This window comes from Callorhinchus milii, unplaced genomic scaffold (assembly GCF_018977255.1).
Source record: "Callorhinchus milii isolate IMCB2004 unplaced genomic scaffold, IMCB_Cmil_1.0 Scaffold14, whole genome shotgun sequence".
Lineage (NCBI taxonomy): Eukaryota > Metazoa > Chordata > Chondrichthyes > Chimaeriformes > Callorhinchidae > Callorhinchus > Callorhinchus milii.
This window is the reverse complement of record NW_024704755.1, coordinates 10,036,379-10,044,435: the sequence shown is the minus strand read 5'-3', so window position 1 is coordinate 10,044,435 and position 8,057 is coordinate 10,036,379. Positions and strand designations below refer to the sequence as shown.

At 36.1% G+C, this 8,057-nt stretch overlaps 1 long non-coding RNA gene across 1 annotated transcript; it reads left to right on the top strand.

Moving 5' to 3' along the window:
* Nucleotides 1-481: 481 nt before the first annotated feature.
* On the top strand, nucleotides 482-6,812 carry LOC103176090. Its single transcript, XR_487564.1, has 4 exons — nucleotides 482-571; nucleotides 1,903-1,941; nucleotides 2,191-2,286; nucleotides 6,586-6,812. It is a non-coding gene; the product is annotated as an uncharacterized LOC103176090 (long non-coding RNA).
* The last annotated feature ends 1,245 nt before the right edge of the window (nucleotides 6,813-8,057 follow it).

Genomic DNA, 8,057 nt, shown 5'->3' with positions numbered 1-8,057 from the left:
CTAGAAGTAGGGCATAGTCGAAAAGAGTACTAAAAGTCAGAAAAATTCCCCCAAACTAGAGGTAAACTAAAAATCGATAAAATCCGTCACTTTTTAAAAAATAAAATAGCAATAGAAAACTGGCAACCCTGAGTCTAATCAAGCACTCTGGGATGCTACCCCACGTAAAAAGTGCTATATAAATGCAAGTTGTTGTTGGTATAATGCACTATTAAGGGTTTAAGCTCAGATTATGAAATTGTTTAACATCTAAAAAGTATTTTCAAATGTACAGTCACTGAATTGGTACTTGGACATGGTGGTCGTGCAATGGTCAAATCCCCTTTGCAGTTCAGCTCAGACTGTGAAACGAAATATCTCCCACAAATGTGGCCGTCTGTTCTGTCAGTTACTTGCAAATCCTCTTTATCACCAGCTGGCGGCACTGTGACCTCTGCCTATTGAATCAATGTTTCCCTTTGTTGTAGATTTCCTTGCATCAACAGTGGTGAGTAATGATTACTGGGATCAGCAAGAAGGCCATAAAAGCAATCCAAGGATGACCAAAATAGTGGACTGAAATCGATGTCTCGTGAGTGGTCTATTGAATCAATGTTTACTGATGTGCACCTTTAATGCAAAATATATGCGCAGTAGACCTTATACATATTAATGCAGCTACTCTTATAATAGAATGCTTTACAATTATAGAAAAGTAGCAATTTTCAGGACAAAAAGAGGCCGTTTGGCCCATTGCGTCTTTTCAGTTATCCTTTTTGTTATCCAACTTTCCGGTTCTTTCCCCGTATCTCTTACTATTTTTACTTCTCAAGTACTTATCCTATTCCCTTTCAATGACTACATTGATCCAGCCTCAAAAGCCACTTGTAAAAAATTCAACACCCTACAAAATCTCCAAGTGAACAAATTCCTTTGAACCTCACCTCGAGTCTTCTACTAACAATTCTTCAAATATGTCTCCTTGTCACCAATTTCCATCAAGTAATACAAATAGCTTTTTTTTAATATTTTCCTTGTCACACCTCTCCAGAACCTTAAACCTCATATTCTTCACCTAAACCAATATTGTGACCCTCTTTCATTCGCTAGTAGAGAAACCACCCCAATTTAGCCAACCTCTTTTCATAGGTATATTACCTCATACTTAGTATGATCCTTGTAATTCTGAACACTGCTGGGTGCCCAAAACTGAACACAATACCCCAACTTTAGCCTAATCTGAGTCCTGTGCAATTGCAACACAACTCCCTCTACTTGTTCCACTCTTTTTTTCATATGAATTTTTTTTTCTCTCTAGCTAATCCAGTAGATGGCAGCAATTATTTAATTCTGCAAAAAGTCACCAAATAGTCTCTAAAATGCACAACAAAGAAAGCATCGGGTAATTGGGTAAATTAGTTTTGTAGACTTGAAAGATTGTTTACATCTCAATTTTCTTTTCAGTATTCAATTTTCTAATATTACTATAACAAATGAAAGGCTGATGTATCCATTCAGAACAACTCAGATAGAATTTTAGCTGTTTTTACACATAAAACTACCTAACATTGAAAATCATTTTGATATTGTACATTGTAAGAACAACTATGAATTTCTGACCCATTCCAGAGATATTACTGACACTTGATCAAACCAGTTAGAAATATTTAATTTACAATATAAGGTCTGATCAACTACTTTTTCTCAAAACTGTCTAGAATAATTTCAGCAGCAGACCTTCATGAACAATTGATTGAAAGTCTAGTTGGCGTTCCACATCTTGAAATATTTGTTCCTGCATCACAAATCTTTTCTTCATCAAGCCTTTTTTTTGACGATATTTACAAAGAAAGCTAAGTCATTCGATGGCACGTGTACTAGCGGGCCTGCCTATTATGCTAATTTGTCAATATGTCTTTTTAGAAATGGATTTGAAATCTCAAGACTTCCAAAAGAAACATGGTGAGCTATACCAAAGGTGTGATTAAGGATATTGATCAGATTGTGAGAAATATTTTTCCTGAAAGCAAATGCAGAATCCAGACTATAATTCTTTGTACAGTAGAAAACAGGGGGAAAATATTTCACAGTCGTGTGTTCTGGATCTGCGTTACTTGCTGGGGGTGAGGGTTAAGGTTTGTGGTTAACAGTAGGAGGAAGACTTTTAGTCTGCATGAACTTATTGAGGTTACTTGTCTTGTTTCATACCAGGTGATGCAGAACCATAAATCCCAAGGCCTGCCAGGTCAGCTGACAAGTGAGCTGTTGTACTGGGCAATTGAAAGGAAGCCTGTGTTCTAGGTTTCGGTGAGCAACTTTACATGAGGTGCATTTGGTCTCTGACATGGGTAGTTCCGTCTTTTGTCAAACAAGAGTTTAGGGATATGTGTCATTAGTTTGAATCATGTTGCACAAATATACATTGTCTGGCAGCCTGTCATCACTCACTGGCAGCTTCAGAAAATCATGACATCCCAGCCATCTGTGAACCATTTTTAATGGAACAGCTCAAAGAGTTAATCGTCATATCTCTCCCTTAGCTCCGCTGCCCCGTGCTGCAATACCTGATAGGAAAAGATGCAACTTGTGCATCAAAGGGACACAGCCTGCTTACTGTGATCCATCTTATATCCTTTGATCCTTTCATTTAAAGACACAAACAGTGATTGGAAAGACTCAATCCCACTGGGACAACAATAGTTGACTAGTAATAGACTAGTAATAGATAGCGTTCACATTGCCAGCCTTTGCTCAGCATTACCATGCATTGGGGATTTGAAGAGAGGTCCAAAGACACAACAACAACAACAACAAGATTACATTTGTATAGACACAAGTGCAAGAAATGCCTTATCCTTCAATTCTTCCATCAGTGGAAAGACAACTATTTGTTTCTTGAGAAACATGATGTTCTAATTGTTCTTTTAAACTCTTTGTAAGCCAATAATGTTGCAAACAATGCTATAAGTTCTGAAAACAACAATGCTCAAGATAAAAATTTAATAGCTGTAAAATATAAGAGAAAGGGACTATTTTATAGCACAGAACTACAAGGCTTTGTAGTCATCACGTCAATGTCAGTAAGTGCTCCGTGCTTGCTTGGTAGCAATCAGATGTTTCCAAAGTTTATTGGGATTATAGAATAAGCTGTGGAAAATAGAGAAATATAGAAAATCAGTATTATTACTTAGCTCAAAGAAAGTCACACTACAAAATAATTGCTTGTGTACTAGGAAAATAAAAGTACCATCCAAGTTAGATATAGTTAGGCTGAATTAGAACGCAAAATGAACCAAATAAGTATTGCCATTGACTTTTATTTGGATTTAATAACTTTGTGAGCAAGCAAGGGAATTGTTCTACAACACTATGATCTTCTATCTGACAAGCGCAGACATAGTGTTTGTAAATATTTTATACCAACCTACTTTTATTTATCAACTGCAATGGACAGTTTCTTTTGACAGTAACTTACAGGTTTTTCTTTGTCCCATCATAAGGAAAATTGATTTTTAGTCCTGCACAATCTCTGTCCTAAGTACCCCTTTCCATACCGTCCTTCACACTTGCCTGAATTATTTTATTTACCAGCCCCACCAATCTACACTGTCCAATGAGAAACGTCTCTCATACAGTTTGTTTGAGCTGATTTATAATTGACCGTGAACCCAAAATGCAAAATAGCCTTCCAAATGCAGAGTGCAGCTCACAAAGTCTATTAGGGATTCATATTCTGCATAATGAGTGTTCATTTCCTGAAAGGGAAAAAAAAGGTAGAAATGTAACTACTCAAATTAAATAGAAAATCGATATTACAGACAGCTCGATGTTATAGAGCATTTGTCAAGGACAATGTTGGATCATCATGGAATGGAAAATTCAAAGAGGAAATCAATTTAGGCGAAGGAACAGGTTGCCTGTTGTCCTGTTGCTCATTTTTATTTTTCTCTTTCTTCCTCCCTGCACCCTCTCCCATCATGTAATATTCTAGATAAGACCTTTGTTCTCAGTCCTTTGATGGTATCGTTGGGATCATGCTACTGTGAACATGCTAGTCTGTAGGGTAAACAATTGTCTTTGGGGCTGTTTGATCTCTTCCTTAACGCAACCAATTCGCTCAAAACTAGATTGAAATTAAAATACCTTCTTTTCTAAACAGAATATTTCCTCCCACCCTTAAAAGATCAGTAGAAACGAGAGTAGAAATTCCATAGGAACAATTGATAGAACTTTGTATAGAAACAGAAGGAGGCCATCGTGAAGATGAACTAACATATGTAATGAATAAGCCAGGAGGGAAATAACATTTCTGCAGAGGACAAACCATTTGCCTCCAGTTCAGCTCTTCCTTAAGCTCCAACCATCACACCCATGACTTAAACCAAGTTTTTTTGCATTGTACAATGAATCAGGTAGAAGCCTGTCTTCTATCTTTTCTTGATGTAGCACATTAAGGAATTAAAATGCTCTTCACTGCTTATTAAGGTTTTTTTTTGGGGGGGGGTGTTGTGGGGGGGCTGCTTTCCCATTGTTGGAGTGCAAATAGTGGGAAAATATGTAATAGTGTGCATTACATCTGCAATCGTGCATTTGCAACAGAAACATTGTATTCATTTGAATTTGCAAACAAGAACCGAAAACATTTTTTAGTCTTTTTGCAAAAATAATGACAAACGCTAATATTTGAGAATAGTGCCCTAAATCACTATATTTCTAAATAGGTTTTTGGAATAGGAGAATCTGATAAATTCTATTTGTTTGATACTGTTTGCAGTCTTTGAGAAATGATTGCTTCACTGCTAGTAAATTCAACACAATACATGGACAGAATGCTGACAGGAATATTAACTGGGAAAGGCTGGCAATATGGAATATAGATGAGATTTTTAGACTGCAGAGCACAACACACTGATGTATAGACTTCTCGCTTTGTAATAAATCACTAGTTTCTAGACAGCTATGTGCATTTAGGATATTGTTTAATGTGGTATCAAATGTAACAGTTATGTGAATATTAGAAAAGGTATTGTGTAGGTTTGTCTTGATGTCAAGACTAGAAATTAAATTGTATATGACACGGAATATGCATTTAAATTCAGAATTTATTCCTTTTCCTGTACGATGAGTCTGCATTGTTACCTTGATAGAGAGTCAAGTAATATTTAACAAATGAATTATTTTTAATAGCAAGGCTGCTACTGTATGAATGGCATGCTTAACATTTTTATGAATGTGATGATTTTTCAATTGAAAGACAATTGCTTTGTGCAAAACATTCCTAGGATGAAACTGCAAAATTTACGATCAAAATTGTCTGGTTATTTAACCTCAGTTTAGTTGAGCCATTGCTTTGTCAAAACCTACATATTAATTAGCATTATCATTGATTAAACCATCATTCATTATTAAATGATTGCAGCTAAGTGAAATTTCATCTAAGAAGCGCCCAAAATAAGAGGAATTGTTCACAATATGTTTGCAATTTAAATGATTATTGTTAATCACCAGAGTCATCAACTTGAATCTTATAATCTTTCACTCCTCAAAGACTGGAGATGAATAGAACACACTTTCACTTTCAATTTATAGCAGAGCTTGTGCAGCACAGTAATTGTGTGAACCTTTGAAATTGCATCTGCATGGTCATCTGAAGAAAATAACACAGTTATAATAGCATGATTTTAGTTTCATGTTGTCTATGTTTCTTTACATTTCGTCTTGCAACAAGAGTACATTTCTTCAAAGGAAAAAGTTCCAAATGTGATATTATAATTTTGCACAATATAGGTCATTGACTCTTCCTTTCATTTAACACCTCATAATGGTGTCAAAACACCAGGTTTGTTTTTTATGTGAAAAAAACTGCAGAAAATCCTCCCTTATAACTGACCACTAGGAGGTGTGCAAAAACTGCCTGGGGTGAAATGCCCTCCATAATATTCTTCTGTCCTTATGGGGTAGCACCTCTCCCTTGTTTGGTGTCTCCCTCGATCTAATGCTGATTAATGTAATTCTCAGATCAACAACTCACCCTTAGCTAAGAATTCTTAGCTCACCTCTGCACTGTGTTGGAGCTCTGATGCTGATGCTATCCATTCAGAGGTTATTATCCTGGTGTCATGCACTTTGAAGATTCTTGGATTAGTTTTGAATAAAAGCGCAACCGAAAGGAATGCTTTACAATGAATCCAGCTGTAGATTTGCCATTGCCACACATTTGGTCTGTTTGTATTACTGTCATGACTTAGAGAAGATAAGCTTTTTTGGGGTAAATGAGAGTCAATTCTTTGCCTGTAGAGAAATTGTCTTCCACAGAACTTTAGACCCAGATCCAGATTGCTTTAATCCCCACTTTTAAATACTCTTTAATCAGAACTACTACAGCGACAACAATTTCACATTCAAAGCATTTCACCCAGTTGACTGGGAGCCCAAACTGGGGGAGTGCGAGGGTAGTGGAACGAGGGTGGGGAAGTTAACGAAACCACAGTTGAAAAGAAAGGGATTGATAATAGTTAATGGATGGGAATTACTGCGTAAAAGAGAAACACCGGAGAAAACGATTCGGCAAATTTAGTACTAATCGTGTGGTTTCTCTTCTTGAAGAACTTGAAGGTGGTTCGAGACAAGAAAGAAAAAAAATTGGTGATGCAGGTACACACAAGAATCTGAATTAATCTTGAACTCAACCTAAGTGAGAAAACTGCCCACTGACATGTGCAAAAACATCAATCTTTCCCAGTATTTCCCCTCAGTAATTTCTCCACAGTAATACATGGTATTAGCATTCCTAATTTGTCAACCTATTTTGTCAACTTGTTTAAAATATACTGAATTTGAGAATTATTGATTATGTTATCTGCAAGTCATAGTGTCTCGCTGTGTTTGGATTGCAAGTAACTTTGCTCAAATCATAAAAAGTTTCTGGAAAAAATCCAAGACTGAGCATTAGTTTGATTTTTACGATTGACATTGACAACAGAAAGAAAATATAGTCATTTTAAAAGATGCATATGTGAACTCATTAACATACAAATGAGCTCTGCTGCTGTGATCTCCAGTTGGGCAGAATATCTTTTTTGTGCATATGTTGAGTCTTTGGATCAATTTTGTCTCCTCAAATTATAAAAAATTACATTATACTCCTACCTTTGTTTTCAAAATTTGTACTTTGATATGTTTTTACCAAATCTATTAATTGTTTGAATTTTTAGAGCATAGAATACAAGCATTTTAAATTGGAGTTTTTTAAGCTTTTCAAACCATGTTTAATTTTTAATAACTTTGCTGATTCATTTTCCTTTAAGAGGTGGCACACCAGGGTTTCTCTGTTTTTTTTAAATATGTTTGTAAAAAATCTGTCTTCCTCATGGCTGTTTCTCTGTAAGTCACAAAATAACCTCCAGCATGTTTTTCACATGCTCAAGTGAATTGATGCATTTGTTATCGGTTTGTCATGCAAACTAGAACTTAGTAGATTTCCCAATTCCATCTCTACGGTTTGAGACCAGATGATGAAATAACACCCCATGAAAATTGTGTCGACTTTATTGGGCATTGTAATGTTGGCCAGCAATCATTTTAAAAGCAACATTAAATGATTGAATAGACCCGTGTTTTGTGTGTGCCTTTGTGTTTCTGTGCATGTTTTCGAAGTTAGTGGCTTGAAAAATATATCATAGGTTATAGAAAAGGAAGCCCGCAGTCTTCAAGTTGAATCTTGCTTCACTGTGGCTAAACATGAAGTCCCAGCTGTTCATCAATTTAAATTAAGACTTTGAGCTGGGAAGTACTTTAATATTGTTAGGAATCAGACAGAACCCCTGCAGACTGGCTTGGCTGCCCACTGTGCGTAAGTACAGTAACCATCCAATGGCCTAGATTTCAGATCTGATCAAGCAGTGATATATTTGATTGTCATTGGATTGAAGTGAATTACCTCTGGGAGAAAGCTAATTTACGGTGCAAGATGAGTTTAGAGTTACAAGACATCTCAGCTCTGTTATCATAACCAACTCGTTAAATGTAGGACAGTGGAGGAGCCTGTGTTCAGACTTTTGCAATCAATGTATTTACAG